General features: G+C 42.6%; 1 long non-coding RNA gene across 1 annotated transcript in view; it reads right to left on the bottom strand.

The window, feature by feature from the left end:
• Nucleotides 1-7,609: 7,609 nt before the first annotated feature.
• LOC127007606 (uncharacterized) overlaps nucleotides 7,610-11,076 on the bottom strand; it is a 4,174-nt gene continuing 707 nt past the window's right edge. The window contains exon 3 of the long non-coding RNA XR_007760303.1: nucleotides 7,610-8,112. This is a non-coding gene — a long non-coding RNA (uncharacterized LOC127007606). The remainder of the gene's footprint in view (nucleotides 8,113-11,076) is intronic.

The following is an 11,076-nucleotide window of genomic DNA, read 5'->3' as shown; positions in this document are numbered from 1 at the left end:
AGGCATTTGATCCGTCAATATGGAGGGATGGATCTTTGGTATAAGATGCAGAAAGCAAATATAGATGGTAAAGTACTTAATCGTTATAAAAAAAATATGTATTAGAATATAGAATATGGTGTAAAAGCTGAACCAGAAAATGTCTGACACTTTTATCTGTGGGTGACTAAAGGAGTAAGAAAGGTGAAAATTCCGCTGACCCCATTATTATTTGCTCTCTCTATGTTAATGATATAGAAGATTATCTGATGGAAAATCAAATTGTACTATTTATTATTTGATGATGACTTTCTGATTTACATTTGAGCCAAATTATATTATTATGATGTATGCTGGCTGGAGTATGAGGTAGGAAGACACGGCACAATGAACGGGCGCAAAATATTTACCCTGGTGAGGTATCGGGCAATATGGAGGTGAGAAGGGTATTAGCCTCCAAGACCCTTTCCATGTCCCTCACTAACTGTTTCCATTGTCTCCACCAACACCGGAGAGTATAGTTCAGCATGCTCTCAAAGACAGATCCCTTTATCCAGCACCACACTCATATCTGTTAATAAACATATACACCTTTCCTAAAATTCAAATTCTCAAAATGGCATACATCTAAGCCTCGAGTCCCTGACTGGGGGGACCACAATTCCCCTGAATTCCCTTCTATTGCTGACCTGAGAGAGGTGTCTTCAACCTCTTTGAACCCTTTCTTCTCAATTTCAAAATATCTGCATCTTCGTCAATTTCTTTCACCCCCTGGAACATCATCTCTCCTCCTCTAAACCTCACTCTTCTTCCTACTGAAACACAGGCTCTTGAGGCTACGACAGCAATCTCTACTCTGTTCCTCCTACTATCTTCATCCTAAATTTCAATCCAAAGCTTGATTAAAACAGGTGCCTACGCAACGACATCACTGGTTTCGTGCCTACGACCTTGTCTCTTCTGAATTTTCCAACATCTGGTTAAGACTTCACCGTCATTCTATTACCAAATACATTCAGTTGTTTATCTCTCACCTAACTCTACCAACTATGTAAAATTCTTTGACTTTTTGAATTCTAAAGTGACATATCTTGACCTACTCTCCTCTTCAAGGAAATCTTCCATCCTAGAGATTTCAATGCCCGCCACCAGCTTTGGCTTTCATCCTCTTCTTCACTGACCATCCTGGCGAATGGGGTTTCACAACTTTGCTATCCTCAACGACCTAGAGAAGCAATGCCCTACACGTATTCGACTGGTCTTGAGATCGGCCCAACATTCTGTGGACCTCTTCACTTCAAACCCTTCTTGCTTATTCAAACTGTTCTTCCGTTGGGCTCCTCCGATCACAATCTTATTTCTGCATCCTGTCCTATCGCCCTGTAATAATCTCTGATTCCACCGGACGATGTTTGGAGATTTGTTTCAGCTCAAAAGTGACGACCTGAGGATGTACTTTCCGATTTCGTGGAATGATTATTGCTTCCAGGATAGAGACTTCTCCAGAAAATTGTATGTATCACAGAGGTGATTGTCTCGAATGCATACATTCCTCGTTCTTCTTTTACCTCACGCAAAAGCCTGGTTTAATAAAGCTTTTGCCTCATGTCGTCGATAGAGAGGTAGCTCACAAAAAGGTACCAGAGCCTTCAAATAATGCAAATTATGAACTTTACATTTCTGTCTGAACAAAGCAACGTATTCTTCTATTAATAGAAAATGTCAAACCTTGCTTTCTCTAACTCTTCCCGTGACTTCTGCAGCATCCGCCATAAACATCTCCTCCAACTTCACTTTAATCTTTCCCTCCATATATCTCATCTTGACGGCAACACTGTCCTGTATCTATCTCAAGGCTGAACTCTCTCAAGATTCTTTTCTAAAAACTCCACTCTGACGATTCTGGTATTCTCCTACTCATCCCCCTCTGACCTCTTTTATGCCTGTTAAAGATTCTTCAAAATGATGTTTCTATGCCCTCTCTGGCCTCAATCCTCAGAAGGCTTATATGGACCTGATGGAGTGCCTTCCCATTGTCCTAAAAACTGTGCCTTCCGTGCTGTCACCCTGCCTGGTCAACTCTTTCGCCTCTGCCTGTCAACATCTACCTTCCTTCTTGCTGGAAGTGCTATACTTTACACAGCCTGTACCTAAGAAGGGTGACTGCCCAACCTCAAACTACTGTAATGTCCCATGCATTTTCTTGTTCATTCAAAGCTTTTGAATCAATCCTTCAACCGAAGATTCAAAAGCACCTTTCCCCTTCTGACCTTCTATCCTGATCGCCAGTATGGGTTCCACAAAGAACGTTCTACTGGATGATCTCCTAATCCTTCTTAACTGACTCTTGGTCACATCCTCTTCTTACCCATTTCAATTGGTGAACTTTTGCTATTGCACTGGACATATCATTAAAGCTTTTGTTAGGGTCCTGCTTTTTTTACAAATCTTTGCTTTCTAAACTACCACTCTACCGGTTTCTATCCTTCTCTCTGTACCTTTATCTCAGTTTCCTTTCTGACCGTTCTATTTCTGCCGTGGTAGGCAGGTCACTGTTCTTCTCCCTAAATCTATACAGTAATTGTCCCAGGGTTCTGTCTATCTCCACTCTTTTCTGTTGTTCAATGATGATCTTCTTTCCAAAACGAACTGTCCTATCCATTCCTACACGCCGATGATTCCACTCTGCATTATTCAACTTCTTTGTTAACCAAGACCCACCTTCGGAACTCCAACGACTCAAGGCTGGGCTGCAGAACGCAAGCCTCAGACCTTACTATTATTTCGATTGGGGCAAGAAGAACCTGGTGTCCTTCAACGCCTCAAAAACACAGTTTCTCACCTATCCACTCGACACAATCTTCCAAACAACTATCCCTATTCTTTGACAACACCCATATCACCTTCCTCCAACACTAAACATCCTCGGTCTATCCTAACTCAAAATCTCAACTGGAAACTTCATATCTCATCTCTTACTAAATCAGCTTCCTCCGAGGCTGGGCGTTCTGTACCGTCTCCGCCAGATTCTTCTCCCCTGCACAGTTGCTGTCCATATACAGGGCCTTGTCCGCCCTCGTATGGAGTATGCATCTCATTGTGGGGGCTCCCTCACACAGCTCTTCTGGACAGAGTGGAGGCTAAGGCTCTTGTCTCATCAGCTCTCCTCCTCCCATACTGATAGTCTTCTACCTCTTAAGTTCCGCCTGCAATGTTGCCTCTACTCTTTCATCTTCTATCGATATTTCCCATGACTGCTCTTCTGAACTTGCTAACTGCATGCCTCCCCCCCTCCGCATGGCCCCGCTGCACTCGACTTTCTACTCATGCTCATCCCTATACTGTCCAAACCCCTTGTCAAGAGTTAACCAGCATCTTCACTCTTTCATCCCTCACGCTTGGTAAACTCTGGAACAATCTTCCTTCATCTGTATTTCCTCCTGCCTACGACTTGAACTCTTTCCAAGAGGAGGAGTATCAGGAACCCTCTCCTCCCGAAACAGCCTATCTTTCGGCCACTCTTCAGATTCTTTTTAGGAGCTGAGCAGTATCTTTTTTTATTAATGTTACTTTTTGTGCCCTTGGGCTGTCTCCTTGCTGTAAAAAAAATATATATATATATATATATATATATATATATATATATATATATATATATATATATATATATATATATATATATATATATATATATATATATATATATATATATATATATATATATATATATATATATATATATATATATATATATATATATATATATATATATATGTGTGTGTGTGTATATATATATATATATAGATGAGTAGATAGATGAATGAATAGATGAATGAGTGTATATATATATATATATATATATATATATAGATGTATATATATATATATATATATATATATATATATATATATATATATATATATATATATGGCTTAGATGGTAAGACACCTACCGAACAGGCGCAAGCCACTCCAGTGAGTATATATGGGGAGGTGAAAGGAGGCTGACCTCCAAAGACCCTTCCATGTCCTCACTAACCGTTTCCCTATTGTCTCACCAACTCCGGAGAGTAGTTCAGCATGCTCTCTAAGACAGATCCTCTCTCTATCCACACCACACACTGCATTCACACAACATATACACCTTTTCCCAAAATTCAAATTTCAAAATGGCGCACCTACATCAAGCCTCAGGTCCCCGCCTGGGGGACCACAAATTCCCCAGGAGGACTCCCTTCTGGCTGCCGACCCGAGAGGTGTGTTGATAACTCCTCATGCCTCTTTCTTATCAACTTCTGCAACGTTCGGTCTTCGCTCTAATTTTCATTCTGTGGAACATCATCTCTCCTCCTCTAAACCTCACCTTCTCTTCCTTACCGAAACACAGGTTTCTGGGGCTACTGACAGCAATCTCTGCTTTGTTCCTCCTACTATCTCTATCCTAAATTTCAATCCAAAGCTGGATGTTGCGCCTACATGCGCAACGACATCACTCTCTCGTGCCCACAGCCTTGACTCTTCTGGATTTTCCACCATCTGGCTAAGACTTCATTGTCATTCTATTACTAAATACATCTGCGCTGTTTATCTCTCACCTAACTCACGAACTATGTAAAATTCTTTGACTATTTGAACACTAAAGTGGAGCACATCTTGACCCACTCTCCCTTCGCTGAAATCTCCATCCTAGGAGATTTCAATATTCACCACCAGCTTTAGCTTTCATCCTCTTTCACTGACCAGCCTGGTGAACAAGACTACAACTTTTCTCTCCTCAATGACCTTGAGCAGTTGGTTCAGCACTCCACACGTATTCCCGACCGTCTTGGAGACCGGCCCAATATAGTAAACCTCTTCCTTACCTCTAACCCTTTTATTTAATATGTCAAACTGTTCTTTCCGCTGGGCTCCTCCGATCTCTACATTTTTTTTTGTATTCTGTCATATCGTTCCTGTACACCCTCTGGACCCACTGAAGAGGCAATGCTTCTGGCATTTCGCTTCAGCTCGGTGGGATAACCTGAGGATGTACTTTTCCGAATTCCCGTGGAATGATTACTGCTTCCAGGATAGAGGCGCCTCTGTGTGTGCCCAGCGCATCACAGAGGTGATTGTCTCAGGAATGGAGGCATACATTCCACGTACTTTCTCTACTCCTCACGCTGAAAAGCCTTGGTTTAATCACGCTTGTTCTCGTGCTGTCAATGATAGAGAGGCAGCTCACAAAAGGTTACAGAGCCTTCAAACTAATGCTAATTATGAACTTTACATTTCTGCCCGAAATCGTGCCAATCTATTCTCCGACTAACCAAAATTCTTTCATTAATAGAAAATGCCAAAACCTTGCTTTCTCTAACTCTTCCCGTGACTTCTGGCATCTAGCCAAAACATCTCAACTTCACTTCTTCATCTTTCCTCCACTCCTTAGTCCTGACAGCAACACTGCCGTCTCATCTATCTCTAAGGCTGAACTCTTCTCTCAAACTTTTTCTAAAAACTCCCTCTGGACGATTATGGGCATATTACTCCTACTCATCCCCCCTCTAACTCCTTTATGCCTGTTATAAAGATTCTTCAAAATGATATTTTCTATGCCCTCTCTGGCCTCAATCCTCAGAAGGCTTATGGACCTGATGGAGTGCCTCCTATTGTCCTTAAAAACTGTGCCTCCGTGCTGTCACCCTGCCTGGTCAAACTCTTTCGCCTCTGCCTGACAACATCTACCTTTCCTTCTTGCTGGAAGTACGCCTTCATACAGCCTGTGCCTAAGAAGGGTGACCGCTCCAATCGCTCAAACTACCGTCCTGTAGCTTTACTTTCTTGTCTATCTAAAGCTTTTGAATCAATCCTTAACCGGAAGATTCAAAAGCAGTATCGGCAGTATGGGTTCCGCAAGGGGCGTTCTACTGGTGATCTCCTAGCTTTCTTAATTGACTCTTGGTCATCCTCTCTTAGCCGTTTCGGTGAAACCTTTGCTACTGCACTGGACATATCAAAAGCTTTTGATAGGGTCTAGCACAAATCTTTGCTTTCCAAACTACCCTCCTACGGTTTCTATCCTTCTCTCTGGACCTTTATCTCCAGTTTCCTTTCTGACCGTTCTATTTCTGCTGGTAGACGGTCACTGTTCTTCCCCTAAATCTCTTAACAGTGGTGTCCCACAGGGTTCTGTCCTATCTCCCACTCTTTTTCTGTTGTTCATTGATGATCTTCTTTCCAAAACGAACTGTCCTATCCATTCCTACGCCGATGATTCCACTCTGCATTACTCAACTTCTTTTAATAGAAGACCCACCCTACAGGAACTTAACGACTCAAGGCTGGAGGCTGCAGAACGCTTAGCCTCAGACCTTACTATTATTTCCGATTGGGGCAAGAGGAACCTGGTGTCCTTCAACGCCTCAAAAACACAGTTTCTCCACCTATCCACACGACACAATCTTCCAAACAACTATCCCTATTCTTTGACAACGCAGCTATCACCTTCCTCAACACTAAACATCCTCGGTCTATCCTTAACTCAAAATTTCAACTGGAAACTTCATATCTCATCTCTTACTAAATCAGCTTCCTCGAGGCTGGGCGTTCTGTACCGTCTCCGCCAGTTCTTCTCCCCTGCACAGTTGCTGTCCATATACAGGGGTATTGTCCGCCCTCGTATGGAGTATGCATCTCATGTGTGGGGGGGGCTCCACTCACACAGCTCTTCTGGACAGAGTGGAGGCTAAGGGTCTTCGTCTCATCAGCTCTCCTCCTCATACTGATAGTCTTCTACCTCTTAAATTCCGCCGCAATGTTGCCTCTCTTTCTATCTTCTATCGATATTTCCACGCTGACTGCTCTTCTGAACTTGCTAACTGCATGCCTCCCCCCCTCCTGCGGCCCCGCTGCACTCGACTTTCTACTCATGCTCATCCTTATACTGTCCAAACCCCTTATGCAAGAGTTAACCAGCATCTTCACTCTTTCATCCCTCACGCTGGTAAACTCTGGAACAATCTTCCTTCACCTGTATTTCCTCCTGCCTACGACTTGAACTCTTTCAAGAGGAGGGTATCAGGACACCTCTCCTCCCGAAATTGACCTTTCTTTCGGCCACCTCTTTTGTTTCTTTTTTAGGAGCAGCGAGTAGCGGGCTTTTTTTAATTATTGTTTTCTTTTTTTGTGTGTCCTTGACTTGCCTCCTTTGTTGTCAAAAAAAATATATATATATATATATATATATATATATATATATATATATATATATATATATATATATATATATATATATATATATATATATATATATATATATATATATATATCCACCCCCTTACTGACAAAGCAGGTAATTCATTGCCCCTCCCCTCCACACTGATGTGCAACTCTGGAGAAATGCGTCTGTTTCTGAGAGCCTCTTTCACACCGGGCCAGTTTTTTTTTTTTTTTTACAGCAAAGGAGGCAGCTCAAGGACACACAAAAAAGGGGAAAAATAATAATAATAAAAAATGCCCGCTACTTGCTGCTCCTAAAAAAGAATCAGAGGAGGTGGCCGAAAGAGAGGTCAATTTCGGGAGGAGAGGTGTCCTGATACCTTCTCTTGAAAGAGTTCAAGTCGGTGGCAGAAATACAGATGAAAATGTGAAAGGGTTTCCTGTCTGGCAGCAAGGTGGCAGCATACTAAGGTAACAAGATTTATCATTACACATATTTTGGTTGTAACTGATACATACAAATAGTGTGGTACAAAAATGTTCATTATCAAAAAAAAAAAATCTTGATATTTGACATTATGAGGTGGTCTAATTACTCTATGTATACTTTACTCCGGAGGTTTGCTTAATGCGGCACAAAACAGGATTCTGATCAGCCTCTGAGAACACTGTATGAAGCCAGCACCGTCCATGATTCTCAATTTGCCACCATCATCATGCAGACACAATTAGAATGGACCAAAGGCTGCAAAGGGTGAAGCATATGTCTCCTGGAAGTTACTGGCTCATTAATGTTTAGCAGTTGCCGGCTTTGGCGCCCTTACCATGCACATAGACATAGGTGGAGTCCACGTTTTCCTTGTCACTTTCAAAGTCTGAAACGTTCTCGTAGTGACAGTAGAAATATCCAGTGTCGAGGGATTCTATTTTCTCAACCTGTTAACATAAGATAAAATAATAATATGAGAATCACACCTTTCTTTTATTTAAACAAGGTAAATATAAAAAGAACAGCTGCTGATAACTTCATGGCTGGTCTTATGGACACACCCACCCACACACACACACACACACACACACACACACACACACACACACAGGCACACATACACATGGAGGAAACAAACAGAAGGTGGCATACGCCAATGTGAATGGGCTAACATTGGCACAGACAGCTAAATAATTACCTCCTCGAAAATGAACTGGACGTCATGAGAATCGTCAAAGCTAAGTTAAGTTACACAATCGTGCCCCCCAAAATTGGCCAACGAAAGTATAATGCATGGAGGAAAGACAAAAGGGAGAACAAGGAGAGGGAGTGATGATGTTGGTAGAGAAAGACCTGGTAGTTTATGACGTAAGCTACGGTAAAGGATGTGCTAAAATAATGAATTTAGGAGCACAGCTGAAAGGAAGAAGAAATAGACACTTTGGTGTAATGTATGTTCCACCTAAAACAAGATCTTGGGGTAGAGAAGAATATGAGATCATGATGAAAGGCACAAATGAAGGTGTGGAGGAAATGATAAGTGGGAGTGACACCCTAACCTTGATGGGGGACTTCTGCTGCAAAGTGGTGTGTTGGGAGGAGTGGACGTCAGAGGGTGGTGAGGGGTCATGGAAAAATACGAAGGTATCAAGGCTGTGACTCAATGTTCACAAGGGAGCCAGAAATAGCAGAAAAAGTGTTGTTCATAAACCATCTGAGAAGAAGTGATCACGAGGTTATTGAGTTTACGATGAGGGGAAAGGACGACCACAGAATTGGGAGATACAGTTACAGCAAGGTGAACTTTGCTCATTTGAGGAAGCACTTTGAAGAAGCACACTAGGGTAAGTTCTACGAAGCTGAAGCAGTGGAAAAGCAGTGGCTGTCTTTACTCGAGATTTACAATAAGGGAGTGAGGCGACACGGGCCTAAAATGAAGAGAGAGACTTGAGAAAAATGCTTGGTTCAACAGAATGTGTGAAATAGTGAAGGGAGAAAGATGCAGCATGGAACAGGTGGAGAAGAAGGAAAAGACAAGACCTATGGGTGAAGGACAAACAAGTAAGAAATGAATCCTTTATATTATGGAGAGAGGAACAGAGGAGCTACAAAAAGAATGTAATATAAAAACACAAGGAAAGTTTGTCAGGCTGGGTCCTTAGGGAGTGCCGTGAGATATTAGCTGAGAAGATCCAGTCCGTCATAGTCAGCTCACTATCAGAGGGTAAGGTGTGTCAGGCTGGGTCCTGAGGGAGTGCAGTGAGATATTAGCTGATAAGATCCAGTGCGTCATAGTCAGCTCAATAGCAGAGGGTAAGGTGTGTCAGGCTGGGTCCTGAGGGAGTGCAGTCAGCTATTAGCTGATAAGATCCAGTGCGTCATAGTCAGCGCACTAGCAGAGGGTAAGGTGTGTCAGGCTGAGTCCCGAGGGAGTGCAGTCAGCTATTAGCTGATAAGATCCAGTGCGTCATAGTCAACGCACTAGCAGAGGGTAAGGTGTGTCAGGCTGAGTCCCGTGGGATGTCACTCAGCTATTAGCTGATAAGATCCAGTGCGTCATAGTCAACGCACTAGCAGAGGGTAAGGTGTGTCAGGCTGAGTCCCGAGGGAGTGCAGTCAGCTATTAGCTGATAAGATCCAGTGCGTCATAGTCAGCGCACTAGCAGAGGGTAAGGTCCCAGCAGACTGAAGCAAGCAGACATTATAGCAATTCATAAAGGAGGATGCCGGGAAGACCCTGGAACTACAGACCAGTCTCTTTCAAGGGTGGTGGCGAAGATCTGTGAAAGGCTGATCAAAGATAAATGGATTGACTACCTGGAGGAGAAAAAAGATTGATGGGCAAGCAGTATGGCCTTAGCGGAGAAAGATCCCGTGCAAGTGATAGACATAGGGCAGGGAAGGGAGGGATGGTTGATGGCTGGGCTGATGGGATTTACTGGGATCTACAAAAAGCATTCAGCAAGATGCCACATAAAAAAAAAAATAAAAAAAAAACAGGAAAATGAGGACGGTGATCAGGGATGTGAGGTCCTCGTGGAGGAAAGTGATCAGTGGAGTCCTACAGGCGTCGGTGCTGGCTCCGGTCATGTTTGCAATTTATATCAATGACATGACGGAGGGAGCGAAGAGTTATATGAGTTTGTTTGCCGATGATGCCAAGTTAATGAGGAAAATTGGAGGTGATGAGGATTGTCAAGAACTGCAACAGGACCTGGATAAAATATGGGAGTGGAGTCGAAGATGGGAAATCGAACTTAACATCGGAAGGTGCAGTGTGATGGAATTCAGAAAAGACAAAAAGACAATTTCAGGTAATTATATAATGGGAAATGAAAACATTAAGAAAACATCAATGGAAAAGGACCTGGGAGTAACGGTATCAGGTAATTTGTCGCCACAGAAACACATAAACAGAATATTAGGTGAGACAAATAACATAATGAGCAACATAACAGTTGCGTTTCAATATCTGGATGAGGAAATGATGACGAAACTGATTGTGAGAGTGTTACGTCCAAGGTTGGAATACGCAGCAACAGTATGATCGCAGAGTACACAGACAAATATAATAAAAGTAGAGAGGATTCAGAAGGCAGCAACAAAGCTGGTGCCAGTGTCGTGACGTTCATGGGCACACGTTAAACATACCGACACTGGAACAGAGGAGGGAGAGAGGAGATCTGATTGCAGTGTATAGGGTGATGAGTGGCATGGAGAATCAGAAGGTCATGGAAGGAGGATGAAAAAGGAAGCCTGTAGAAGAGACATAAAGGAGAACAGCTTTCCACAAAGAGTGGTGGAAGAAAATGTGGTCCATGCACGCAAAGACAATTCATGAATTTCCGGCCAAGTTCGATAATAGTACACAGAGAAACGGACCAATACAAACATGGCTCCTTTTCTCTATA

Source organism: Eriocheir sinensis, chromosome 36 (assembly GCF_024679095.1).
Source record: "Eriocheir sinensis breed Jianghai 21 chromosome 36, ASM2467909v1, whole genome shotgun sequence".
NCBI lineage: Eukaryota > Metazoa > Arthropoda > Malacostraca > Decapoda > Varunidae > Eriocheir > Eriocheir sinensis.
The sequence above is the reverse complement of the archived record's forward strand: the minus strand, read 5'-3'. Positions and strand labels throughout refer to the sequence as shown.